We start from the raw sequence: 14,483 nt of genomic DNA on the forward strand, positions 1-14,483 counted from the left end.
GAAAAGCTATTGTAGAATTTTGGTCTTTGTCCCAAGAGCAACTAGGGGACATGGCAAGAATTTAAGCAAGATGGCGAAGGCGCTGGTCATGTCTCTCTGGCCACAGTGGGAAGGATGGGGCCCAGGGGGAAAGGAGGCAAGAGTGCATGCAGGGAGACTAGTTAGGTGACTGAAGGCTACTTGTTAAGAGGTGACAGTGAGACTAGTTAGGTAGCTGAGAGGGATAGGAGGCTGCAAGGAGACTAGTTAGGAGCCTGATGTGGTTTCCCAGGGGAGAAATGACAGTAGCTTGGCTTAGGGTTTGAGGGTTAAAGAAAAAGCCACATGAATGGAGTTCGAGTCGCTTATGGTGAGTGAGTAATCTGGTTGGTCTCACATCAATTCCTAAGACAGATCGCCTAGGTTCGAAACACTCTGCCATACAAGCTTGTAGCCCTCGGCACTTGTTTAACTTCTCCATGCCTCAGTTTTCATATCTGGAAAATGGGCAGAATAAATACTCCTATCCCATCGGGACTTGGTGAGTGAGTGCCAGCAGCGGCTCTGAGAGTTCTGGCTTGCTCACTGGGTGGATGGTAGCACCGGTCACCAAGCAGGCGAACCCCGAGGAGGATGGGATCCCACTCAACCCGGGATCCCAACAGTCACCAGGCTGAGGTTCAGTTTAGTCAAACAAACACACACACAACTAACCCCTTGTTATTTATATCAACAGGATTGAAATAAGTACGTTTTGTAGTGTTTTTGCCTTCTACAAGATATTATTTCTGGGGGGGTTAAGTACAAATCAGCAAAGGGAGACCGACCTTTTTCTTATGAACGACTGCTTGGTAACCCATTGAATGGATGCAGCTGAATTTATTAAACCAATCTCCTATTGATACATTTGTTTCCAGGTTTTTTGTTTTTGTTTTTGTTTTTAAAGGAGGTTAAAGACTTTTATTTTTATTTTTACTTATTTGTTTGACACACACACACAGAGAATATAAGCGGGCAGAGCAGGAGGGAGAGGGAGAAGCAGACTCACTATGAGCAGGGAGCCCCTTGCGGGCCTCGATCCCAGGACCCGGGGTTCATGACCTCCGCTGAAGAGACGCTTAACAGACCGAGCCACTCAGGAGCCCCTGTTTCCAAATGTGTTTTATTTATTTATTTATTTGACAGAGAGAGATCACAAGTAGGCAGAGAGAGAGAGAGGAGAAGGAAGCAGGCTCCCCGCTGAGTGGAGAACCTGATGTGGGGCTCGATCCCAGGACCCTGGGATCATGACCTGAGCCGAAGGCAGAGGCTTTAACCCACTGAGCCACCCAGGTGCCGCCTGTTTCCAGGTTTTCAATGATTTGATTGCAGGTTTTTCACATTTTTCTTAAACTTGACCCACTAAAAGAATTATGTGCATTTTTACATTGGAATCTGCTATACACACACCACACACACACACACACAGTTACACACCAAAAAGTTTGACCAATGTTTACCCTTCCTGCGTGTGACACATCCTATCCTACCTTATCTTATCCTATCCTATCCAAAAAGTGTCATCTGGGATTCACTAAATTCCTCTCACCAGCTGCTGATAGGTCACAACCTGCAGTTTGAAAAATAGACACGTTCAGTGCCTGTTTATAAATAAATGGACAATTTATTTATTAACTCTTAATAATTATTAATTAAGAAAATGCTTATATTCTGTATTGTTTGAACATTTGATGAAGAACAAGTTATTACATCTTTACAAAGTCCCGATGGGATAGGAGTATTTATTCTGCCCATTTTCCAGATATGAAAACTGAGGCATGAAGAGGTTAAACAAGTGCCGAGGGCTACAAGCTTGTATGGCAGAGTGTTTCGAACCTAGGCGATCTGACTGTCTTAGGAGTTGATGTGAGCCCAACCAATCATTTAAAAATGTACAGTTCTAAATAGCCTCATTAAGGGTATATTCCTCTACAAGATGTTTAAAACAGGACATGACAAGTGGATGCTGCTATTCAATACTTTGCTGACTATAGAAGCCAGACAGAGACTCCCCAAATTTACCAGTCTCCTCCAGAAACTCAGCATCAGTCACACACACACACACACACACACACACACACCCCTCAAACCCCCAAGCCCTCAAACCCCAAATGTAATAACCAAACAGAGGTACTTCTTATTCAGAGGCAGTAAGGAGCTTTGCCATTATTTATTGATTTCCCCCCAAAGTTATCAAGTTCTAAAGCCTAATTATTGGTGTAATAGTTAGCTGAGATGTTTGGAGAATCGTAAGCCCCTTTAGCTAATGCATGGCATATGTCGGAGGGATTCAGCTAATTCACATATCTGTCTGCACTATTAATAGAGAAGGTTACATGCCAATTATCCAGGCTTCAATCAGCCTGTTTGGATACAATAGAGGCAGTGTTCACACACTTGATGTGCCACATTCCTTCTAGACATCAGGAGCAGCTGGTCCAGATAAAGACCACTGGGGTTTCGATATTTAGGAACCACGTCCACGGAAGAGCTGGAATTGAGACTTGATCGCTACATCTTGACTGAAGGTTATCTTTAAGTTGGATTCTTTTGAAAAATGCCTAGTGGGTTTGCAGTTCACTGGTCTTTAAACGTTTCCTGCTCGGACTTGTTGGGTGGGTGGAGTGGAGGTGCTGAGGAAGAAGAGAGAGACAAAGGCACGGAGAGCTGAAACGAGGAAGGAGAGAATCGGGAATGGATTCCAGCAAAATAAGGAACCTGCCCATATTCTTGAGTCCTGTTTTACAATCAAACAGATTAAGATATTTTTCCCTCTAGGATTTTGACCTTGTGTGTTGAAAAAATACACGTGTCTCTGTGTGTGTATGTACATTTCACCTCTATTTTTCTTCCCCTTTTTCATTTATTATTATTATTTTTTTCCCTCTGCTCCAGAAACTGGATTGGAAGTGCTGCACTCGCATCAGAAAATGCTGCTTCCGGTGGTATTTTTAACCAGGAACAGAAGCAGAAGTGTCTGGATTCACCCAAGAAAGTCCCAGCTCCCCAGAGAGCTGTTCTCGAATTTTGCTGGCACAGAGCATTGGATCAGTGATCAGGGAGTTAAAATGGCAGCTGTTGGGGGCTCGCGGGGGGAGGGAAGGCAGATACCTGAGACTCTCCAGCCATTTTTCCTATCCTTCCCCTTCCCTCCGCATCTCAGATGGCTGTATGAAATCAGAGGTGCTGCCCACTTGCCTCAGGTCACACAGCCCCACACTGGCACAAATGTAAACAAACAGTCCACAACAGCCAGCCCCAGGTCTGCCTCCCAAGCTCTAGGGTCGCCCTTCCTGACATGACCCAAATACAGCAGCAGACCGCCATACCTTAAAAAAAATTACCAACAGCATAGACAACAGGCAGATACAACACGCCAGCCTTGTTTTGTGCACGATTGCGCTCAGTGTGTATTTTTTCCCACCCTCCCAGATGAAAATACAGTAATTAACTCCGTGCAGAAGGGGGAGGGGGAGGGAGGAAGCTCTTTTTTTTTTTTTTTTTTCCTCTCCCCAGACTTGAAAAGAAATTCTGGCAGATAATTTGGCTGAACATGAAAAGACAGAGGCTGCTTAGAGCCGCCCAAAGAAAGTGCTAGGTTGGTGAGGCTCTGCAGGCTGAGTTGGTTATGTCACGGCGTGAAAAGCAGACATTTATCTGTTCCCATGGAGATGCGTTTTCTACTAGTCAATCAGACACTGAGGAGGTCAGACAATAGCCCGCGGATCCTTTTTGAATCCTGAGAGACCGTCAACTCTCCCTTTAACATTCCACCTAAATTTAAAGGAGTCTGAAGGATGCCTCACCTAAACGAGTGACCTAAATGATGACACCTGAATGATGACACCTGCAAAAGCAACCCCTGTCCTTTCAAGGGATCCAAAATAAGAAGAAACTCCATCGGTCAGTGAGGAAGACGGGGCGGGACAGATCGCCCCCTCCCCCCTTCCAACTTCAAATCAGAGATTGTCCGGTCACCATCCTCACTGGCAAAAACTGGGCTTCCAAACATAACCCCTCCCTCCTCAATAAAATAATTCCCAAGATCGTAAATCAAATGCTGAGAATTTCCAAATGACCGTTGGAGAGGGAGCAGGGGCACTTCCAACAGAACTTCAGGGAAGCAAGAAAATGCTGCCCCAGAGACAGAACCCCCCTGAAATGCTGGAAGATGAGTACGTTGTAAACTTCGCTCTTGGCATTCCCTTTGCCAGAGAAGTGCCCTTAAAGAAATGATTCCGGCTGCTGTTTGACCGTATGTGTTTGTTATCAATCCCAGAAAACAGATCATGCTCCCTTGCAAAGTATGTTTATCTCAGGAGGTAAAATGCGGGATGAATGCCTGGAAACTGGAACTCCCATGAAGACTTTCTCAACAATTTTCTTTCCAGTGCGTCTCTTCCGACATCATTTTTGCGCGTGCCTAAGGCAGAAGAAAATGTTAACAGAGGTCTTCCTAGAGCTAATTGAGGAGGGAGAGAGTATTTCCAGGGGCTCACACGGGAGGCAGCCCATCTAATATGACTGACACAGAAGCCTGTTGGCAGGACAGCAGCATCACTGCAAACAGCAGACAGCCAAAGTCGGGATTTTTGTCATCAAGGAACTTCATTCTTGTTAATGAAGTCATTCAAGTGCAGCTCAACTGCGCAAGGAAGGAAAGTAAATCCAAGTACCAGATCTGCCCCACTGAGTCAGGCCTCTTGCTTGACTCTGCCCTGCCATGTCCCAGAAGGCAGAGACTCCTGCTTCTCCAGGCGGGCTGGCTGGAACAAAGACACCAACCGCACACCTCGGAAAGCAGTTTGGAGCAGTCCCAGCAAACAGCATTTGGGGGAGGAGAAAAACCTCCTGTGTATCTAATAATGTATAATATCCTATTTGTTAAGGGCGCAAAAGACAGAAATTTACCTTGAACATTCTTGGGCGTTTCATTTCCCTGAAAAGACATGGCCCGCGTTTCTCATGCAGGTGGGTCAGTGTTTGACCATTTCCTTCTCTTATTTTCCCATTTTTAGCTTTTTTTTTTTTTTTAAGGAAGCTCTATGCTCAATATGGGACTTGAACTCACAACCCTGAAATCAAGAGTTGAATGTTCCATTGACAGCCAGCCAGGCTCGTAGGTTTTTTTTTTTTTTTTTTTTTTAAGATTTTATTTATTTGACACACAGAGAGAGATCACAAGTAGACAGAGAAGCAGGCAGAGGGGGAGGGGGAAGCAGGCTCCCCGCTGAGCAGAGAGCCCGAGGGGCTCGGGGCTCGATCCCAGGACCCTGAGATCATGACCTGAGCTGAAGGCAGAGGTTTAACCCACTGAGCCACCCAGGCACCCTAAGGCTCGTAGTTTAAAAAAATTTTTTTTAAATCATCGTAGTTTTAAAAATTTTTAAGTAGAAACAATACATAATCCCTCTAAAAGGCTCAAACAATATAAAATCCAGGTAGAAATGTCAAAAGTTCCTCCTTCCCTTTATTCACCTCTGCTAGCTCATGAGCTTACTAGAAATAGCTAATATGTACTTTTAATAGTGTGACATATATCCTTTCTTAGCCTTTCTGACATTACTATGCAAGTGTGCATATATAGAGAGAGAATGTGTGTGTACGTATACATAAACTCTTCGTTTTAATTATACCACCAGAATCATATTTGTAGACACTTGGACAACTTTTTTTTTTTTTTTCGCTTAAAGTAACTATCATGGGCAATTTTTATAGTGACAGGCAATTTAAAAAAGTTAGCTACAAATTTTGGGGAAAATGTAATACATGTTTCTGGTTAGGGGGAGATTCAAATCAGAGGGTGTGTGGGGAAGGGTAAATCTTCCCCCTCCCCCACAGACAATCAGTAGTAAGTTTTCAGTGTATCATTCCAGAAATAGTCTATGCATAGATCAGCATATATGTGTATCAAATACACCTTTCTTTGTCTTTACCTTGCGTTTTTTCACTCAGAGCATTTGGAGAGCATTTTGTATTAGAAATAATGGGCTTTTAAATGGCGGCATAGTATTTCTTCCAAGGATGTTCCTTGCTGTATTTTATTTGTCCCCCCGATGGACTTGGTGTGGATTTCAGTCTTTGGTTCGGCAAACAGGGATGTAATAAACACCCAGTCTAATGCACACCCTGTGATTCTTTGCTTAAACACACTCACCGCTCTCTGAAAGCAGGAGCTTTACTCCACACCTGTCCTTAAATTGCCTGAATCCGAAGGAGAATTGATAGAATTAAGTTTTTTTTTTAATGAGGGTTTAAAACAGAGAATTAATAACCCATTAAAAATCTATTATGAACACGTGCCCTTTCCTGTAGTTTTTAATCTTCCCTCCAGCTTGAGAGAGAGAGGCTCATGAGAAAGGAAAAAAAAAAGTCATATTTCCCTTTCACACACCCCCTTCCAACCCCACCCAGGGGCCAGCCTTGCCAAGATCATTGCATTAGCGCGGCATGCCTGTGTTACAAACGCCTGCTGTATATTGTGTAATACTGTCCCATCTACTCTTTTCACCATGGGTTCAGAGAAGGATCACAGCTCACTTTTATAATTTAGGTGCAGCTTCCTGTTCTTTTTGTGTGCAAGAGTGAAGCCTTGGGGATTTAGAACAAAGTGTGTCCTTGGAAAGAAGTGGGTGGGATTTTGTGAGCGCTGTAGGTTGGGGAGGGAACTCCCCTCCCGGGGGAGGAGTCTGATTTCATTATACAGTTGGAAACCTGGTGAAATCCTGTATACAACCGAATCTTTTTGCTCAGCTCGTGAGGTCTTTTTGTTCTTTGTCTTGCAGTGTGTACAGCAAATTTCTGTTACGCCTGGGAAGAAGGAAATTTGAGTTAAAGAGGAAGGCAGCTCCCTGCGCCTTGTAACAAGCAAGCTAATTGAAACATTTAATTCAGGAAGAGGATGCAACAAGGCCAAAATGAAAGAGGAACCAGGCCTGCCAAGGTTCAGAGCAGGAAAACCGAAGAAGTTACCATCCCCAAGTTAAAAATTACGTGGGGCGCGGGAAATAGAGCGCCCGCTGTATTTGTCATTGAAATTCACAATCTTGTTTGCTGTTTATCTGGAGGCTCGGGGAGCTCTCCTGCTGGTTAGAAAAAAGGAGGCGAGGTCCAGGAAGAAATGCTAGTAATAAGAAAGGGGGGGATTAGAAGCCCCAGAGAGAAAGGGAGGAGTAAATAGTATGTGGGCATTTGACAATCAGCACAAAAGAAATGAGAGACAAAGCCAAATGCCCGATTCCAGAAATCCTAAAAACTCAAGTGGGTAACAGTGCGGGTGGCGGGGGGGGGGGGGGGGGGGGGGGGGGGGGGGATGTCCCAAAGAAAAAAGGAAAACAAAATCCCAGAAGATCTTTTTTCTTTGTGATGATGTGGTCGAATGGAGCAAATAAATGTTGGTTTTGCCACGGTGCTCCCTAGAGCTAGGCTGTGTGGAGGAAACCAGCTCCAGAAGCACTCCCCAGGACAGCCCGAGCCTTAGGACAAGGCGGGGTGAAGTTGGGGAGAGGAGTCTTCCACCAGAAAGGAGATGAGCCTGGGACAGAAGGAGGACGTAGTAGGGGTAGAATTATCGTTCTCCCCATGAGCCCAATCTATTTGGGTCACCTACGTACTTCTGCTCCTCCCCCCCCCCCCCCCGAACTCTCCCCTGAGTGGACTTGCTTAGGAAAGAGGGAAAAGACATTTTTAGCCAAAAGCTAAGGAGGGTGAGGTTAAACTCCCCAGACAATGGCCTCCTCTTCCTGAGGCTGCCTGGTGTGGTTGAGTGTGACCCTTCCTAACTGCATGACTCGGGCTGATGGCTTTCTTTACCGTAAGATGAGAGAATGATACTACTAAGGAGAAGTAAGATGTGTAGAATTCTTACATGGAATAATTTACACACTGATCCATGTTATCCTCGGAGCCAATGAGGTGGCCTGGTTACTCTGTCCATTTTGCAAATGAATGGAGAATGGGCCAAACCCCCAACTTGGAAATGGTAGAGGCAGAATATAATTCTTTATGGACCGTTGGCAATTACAGTCTGATGACTGAACCCAGTTCAATGCCTGTTTTTGTAAATAAAGTTTTATTGGAACACAGTCATGCTCATTTGGTTGTATTATCACCTGTGACCGCTCTTGAGCGACAGTGGCAAAGACACTATGCCCTGCAAAGCCTGAAACATTTACTGTCAATTCCTTTACATGAAAAACGTGGAGATCCCTCTCTAGATTGCCCAAGCCAGTGCCCTTAACCCCATGCTTCCTTCTGCTCCCAAAGTGCCTTTTTTATTTTTTCATTTTATTTTTTTTAAAGATTTTTATTTATTTATCTGAGAGAGAGAGCACAGAGGGAGAGGGAGAGGGACAAGCAGACTCCCCACCGAGAAGGGAACCTGATGCTCCATCCCAGGACTCTGAGATCAAGACCAGAGCGGAAGGAAGACGCTTAACCTACTGAGCCACCCAGGCACCCGTTTTTATTTATTTTTTTAATGTGATGGCAAACAGGAAAGAGAATCTAAAATATGGGAAGCAGTAACAGTCATTGGAGAATGGAATCTGCTGTTAAGGGCCCCAGAATATGAAAAACAAACTTTTCTTCCTTTATCCCTTCTTTTGTCTCCAAATTTAAAAGTGCCTGTATTCTAAATTTAAAACGGTCCAAAAAACCTTCCTTGTCTTATCAGCTTTAACAAAACTTCCTGTAAATAAACTTATCTAAAGACCTAAATTCCTAGGGTAATTTCCAAAATAATGAAGAAATAGAATATAGCGTTTTGGGAGACATACATTTTTTTCCCCTGGTATATGTTATTTCCAAAAAGCTGCAAGTTGAGTAAGTTGTGAATGTAAGAGCCTATCAGATTTGATAGTAATATCCATACTCTTGCCATGCGGAGCTTTGGATATAAATGTAGATATTCTGTAACCAAAGGAGAATGATCACTCAAGCACTGCTGGTTATTTTCTCTTCTTTCCTACTAACAAAAGTTGGAGATCTTGGAAATTGACTCATGTTGCCATATGAGCTAAGACTTTAGGTGACTCAGTTTTTCAAAGGTTTCTTCAGTGCCCACATGTCAGGCTGTAGACTGAAGAGTTTTGACTACAAGACCAAGATAACTCTATAAGGAAGGCATTATTATTTTATTTTCTCCGTAAAAACCGTAAGATCCTGGGGCATCAGGCGTCCCAGGTGATATGTGAGGGAATGACCTCAAAGTCCTGACCCCCAAATTCCACACTCTTTCCCCTCTAAGAGGAGGAGGTCTGGTCACTGGTTATCCATCCTTGCTTTCAATGAATTCTTTTTTTTTTTTTTTTTAGATTTTATTATTTATTTGAGAGAGAGAGAGCACAAGCAGGGGGAGCGGCAGAGGGAGAGAGAGGCAGACTCCCCGCTGAGCAGGAAGCCCAATGACCTGGGGCTCTATCCCAGGACCCTGGGATCATGACCTGAGCCAAAGGCAGACACTTAACTGACTGAGCCACCCAGGTGCCCCAAGAAAGGCTAAATCTTTGGTGACAGAGTCCTTCTAGGCAGTGCTCTAACTCCTTGCCTCCAGATTTCATGTTTGGGAGACCATAATTTGTCTCTTTTTGCAGGCTATTCCATTACATGGTACTGCGTTGATCCCACATGATACAAACCTTATGTCTGAAATTAGTGTCCTTATTTTACATTTAAGAAACCCAAAGTGCAGGGAGGTAAAAGGATTTGTCTAAGATGTGTGCATCAAACCAAGTTTGCCTATCTCCAGTGACGTCCCTTGTTCCATTACCCTTGACGCTAACATATAAACTCTTGGCGTTTGGGGCTCAGTTTGTCTGTGTTAAAATTCTGTAACTGAAGGGGAATGGACCCTAAGGGCAAATGGGTTATTTCTTCCCTCCTACCAGAACCTGTGTTTAGTTTGGGCCGAAAAGCACCCAGCTCTAACGGATGAAGGATATTTGGTTTAAGCGAGTCATGGATCTTCTCCTTGTGGGAAGTTTAACCCCCTAAATAATTCGATTCCAGGCTGTGTCTGGGTGGTGCGTGGGAGTCCGCATTTCTAACAAGCTCTCAGGTGATGGTGATGCTTTTATTCCGTAGAACACACTTGGACTAGCACTATTCTATACCAGAGGTTGAAAAACACTTTCTTTCTTTCTTTTTTTAAAAAGATTTTTATTTATTTATTTGACAGACTGAGATCACGAGTAGCAGAGAGGCAGGTAGAGAGAGAGAGGGGAAAGCAGGCTCACTGCTGAGCAGGGAGCCGGATGCGGGGCTCGACCGTAGGACCTTGGGATCATGACCTGAGCCAAAGGCAGAGCCTTTAACCCACTGAGCCACCAGGTGCCCCTGAAAAACACTTTCTATAAAGGGCCAGATAACAAATAATTTAGGTTTTGTGGGCCATGCAGTTCTGTGGTAATTACTCAAGTTGCTATTTCAGTGGCATGGAAGAAGCCACAGAAAACACATAGATAAGTGGGCGGGACTGTATTCTAATAAAACTTTATTTACAAAACCAGGTGGAGGGCCAGATTTAACCTGTGGGCCATAGTCTGCTGATGCCTGGTTTAGGCTAATCATGGCTCATCTCCTGGTCCTGGACCTATCTTCTCTGGACGAACTACTGACTAAAAGCTGAACCAGTAGGGATTCTTGTAAGCAGGCAGGCCCGGGTGGGGGATTGGGTACCGGGCAAACTGTTGTAATCTAAGCCAATTCAACATGGAACCAGTCTTAGGTTATTTCTGGCAGATGTAGGCACTTCCCCACAGCTTAGCTACAAGTTATCAGAAAATCTAGTCTGCGCAAATTTTGCTACTCTTGTAGGCAAACATTCATTAGCAAAGCAGGCACAAAACAGCTTACAAGGCCTATTCTGGGAGCTTGATATTCTTTCTGGGGCTCTGGTCACACCCTGAGTGAAAGGTTCACTCACAGCAGGTGTAACAATATTTCCAAAAGCAGGATTCCATGCTTTCTCATCGGCATGACGCGGTCAGAAATCCTAACGAGTGGCTGGACATGGGACCAGTCAGGGAAGGAGTGGCGAAGGGTGTAGGTCAAAGACGAATTGCTGTATCCTATAATGCATTCTAGTCAACTCCCATGTCTGGAATACCTTTAATTTTACCAATGCAAACCCATTTCTAAGGTCGTCATGCTAGTTATCATCCGTCACCGGTCTCACCAGTAAAACCCCTATTTCTGAATTGCAAGAAGCGTGTGTCCTAGCTGTTGCCGGAGTGTGGTCCTTCCCGCGGTGTGTTGGGTGGCTAGCTATCCCCCAACAAATGCATTCTCCATCGCCTGTTAGCTAACCGCCTCCTGCTGAGTTTCCGCTCACTGCACTGCACGCGGACGGCTTCTCGCATGGATTATACTGAAGTATTTTCAAGGACAGACTCTGTAATGAGAGGTAACCACCTGTGTCTGCTCCAAGGTTATTGCACGAAGCGAGATGATATATTTAAAATCGTTTCGTTCGGTGAGCTGTCAGCCCTCTGGCTTCCCGTGCTTGGGTAAGCTTCCAACTCCACGCGGCAGAGGCACAGGTTGGGAAAGGAGCCAGATGGAGGAGAAAACGTATCCTAGGCCCTGCCCTCCGCGAACCTGGGTGTTGCCTCCTAGCTGTGTGAACCTGGGTAAGGACTAATGCTCTCCGGCTGTGCTGCCCCTGGGGAGACTAGGGCGCTCCTGGTTTTGCTCTCTGGAGGCAAAAAAAAAAAAAGTTGCGGCATCTGCAAAATGGGTGCAATGGAGCTCGTGGCAGGTAAGGAAGCCAGGCAGGTGAAACAGCCCAGCATCCATGCATCGTGAAATCTCAGCAAATTATCTGCTGTGACCCGCATTCTGATTTTCAGGCAAGATCCGGAGCTGACATCCTTTTTCCTAAAAGACCGAGGCGGAGCCTGGGAGAGTAGTAGCCACGGGCCGCACGGCCCACACTGATGGTAATATTCCAGGTGTCTGGGTGAATTTTTTTTTTTTAAGATTTTATTTATTTATCTGACACAGAGAGATCACAAGTAGGCAGAGAGGCAGGTAGGCAGAGATGCAGGCAGAGAGAGAGGAGGAAGCCGGCTCCCTGCTGAGGCTTAACCCACTGAGCCACCCAGGTGCCCCAAATCTTTGATCTTAGGCTTCTCTAGGAAGTTAAGAACACCCATCAGAGGTTCAAATTTTACACTTAGATGAGAATGTTGGAAAACTATTTAACCATGGTCTTTGGACAGTGTAGACTGACTTAAATTGACTTGCTCTTCTGTGTCCAGCCGAGAAAGTTCTGAGATGAGGTGTCCTTACTAGGTATAGCGTGTCTATCCTTTTTTATAATTCATCCACCACCTGAACTGCTTCCTAAATCTGGAGAGTAACTCTCCTTGGAGAGCCCGCCTTTCACCGCAGAAATGGAAAATGGAGAAAATTGATTTCCAGTGCCCCTTGCGGCGAGGGCGTGGACCTTGGCCGGACTAGCCGGTCAGAGGCAGCTGCCCCAGACTCTGGCTTGGAACCTACTCATGCACGAGCGGGATGGGCTCTGTGGGGTCCACTGTAGGGACGTGCGATGCTAGCATCCTGTGACCACTGGTGGCCTTGCCTGTGGTTCTAATAGCAGAACCCAACATCCAGAACCAGTGGTGGTGTTAGGTCCGGTGTGGACAGCAGGGTTCCCACCAGGGGCTGGCAGACTTTTTCTGTCAAGAGCCAGATTGCTATTTTAGGCTTTGCTAGGCAAGAGGCAATATCAAGGTGATTACACAGATACTCACACAAGCATTTAAGAAAGTAAAACCGGGGCGCCTGGGTGGCTCAATGGGTCGAGCCTCTGCCTTCGGCTCAGGTCATGATCTCAGGGTCCTGGGATCGAGCCCCGCATCGGGCTCTTTGCTCAGTGGGGAGCCTGCCTCTCTGCCTGCTTGTGATCTCTTTCTCGGTGTCAAATGAATAAATGAAATCTTTAAAAAAATAAATAAATAAAAAGGTAAAACTATTCGTAGCTCGCGGGCCCTTAGAATAACAGACGGCAGTGTGGTTCAGCCCATGCCGGTACCTTGCTGGTCCCTGGTCTGGAGCCCTGGGGTGACGTCAGTGCTGTTTTTCACGAGACCGTCTCGGTGTGACTCTGGACGTCTTTCTGGGCTGCACCGTTTCTCCCTCCGTACCTGCGGGAGGAACCAACCTTGCACCAAGCCGGGCCAAGAGACGAAACGCTCTTCCCCGTCTTCACCACCCCCCATTCTTTCACCTGTTAAGGTGTGTTTTCCAGGGACTGTATGATGTGTGAAATTCAATGACCCCAAGAGACGCTTTGTAGAAAGCTGAACACTAAAGGCATTTGTAAGAACGTAAAACCAAAAGCCCAAACCGAAGCCGATCTACTCACTAACTCACTAAACTTGGGGAGGGGGAGAGTTATTTTTCATATTTTTAAATGGATTAAAAAACGAACATTTCAAAAATTTCTCAGACGTAATTTTGAGTAGGTAAATATAGATAGGTCTAACTTTGATAAATAAAAGTTCTTTGGGGTCATCAGTAATTTAAAAAAATTTTTTTTAAATTTCTTTTTTGTAAAGTAGGCTCCACGCCCAATGTGGGGCTGGAACTCACGACCCCAAGATCAAGAATCACACACTCCACTGACTGAGCCGTCCAGGTGCTTCTCATCAGTAATTTTGAAGGGTGTTCAGGGGTCCTGAGACCAAAACATTTGAGAACTGTTGGCTTTGGGCAACATCATGCTTCTCTTACTGGAGATTTCACTGAAGGGAGACTATTTCCTCTTATTTCTCACAAAGCAAGAAAAAAAAATTATGGTTAAGAGTTCAGGCTTGCGATTCTGAAAGCTTGAGAGTAAAACTTGACTCCAGAACATGCAAAATCGGTGATTTGAGATCAGGGATTTAAATTCCTGGAGGCTCAGTTTCCTTATCTGTGAAATGGGGATCACTACGACCCACCTTTTAGGGGAGTTATAAAGACTAAAGCAATCCTCACTGACTGGGAGCCCTGTTCTATGGAAGGAAGCAGTGGACCAGACCAGCACCTCGGAGACTTTAAGGTACACAGTAATAATTTTTAATTTTAATTTTTAATTAAATTTAATTAATTTATATTTAATTAAATTTAATTAATTAAAATTAATAACAATTTTTAATAATAAATAAATAATAATAAATCTCTGCAGGATTGCCTGCAGATCTTGCTAAATGCACATTGTATTTCCTTTTATTATCTATCACAATCAGATTGGACCTTTATTTTATTATTTGATGAGTTGATTGTCTCCTGCCCTCCAACGCAAGCACGGTGAAGAGCTAGTCAAGTCTGTCTTGATCAGGGGCTCATAAACTCCAGCGTGTGGGTTGAATTTGGCCTCTTGTCCCTTTTTGTAAATAAAGTTTTATTGGAACACAGACGTGTTCATTCTTTCATGTATTGTCCACGGCTGCTTCTGGTCTACCGCAGCGGAGCTC

This window comes from Meles meles, chromosome 16, assembly GCF_922984935.1.
Source record: "Meles meles chromosome 16, mMelMel3.1 paternal haplotype, whole genome shotgun sequence".
Classification (NCBI taxonomy): domain Eukaryota; kingdom Metazoa; phylum Chordata; class Mammalia; order Carnivora; family Mustelidae; genus Meles; species Meles meles.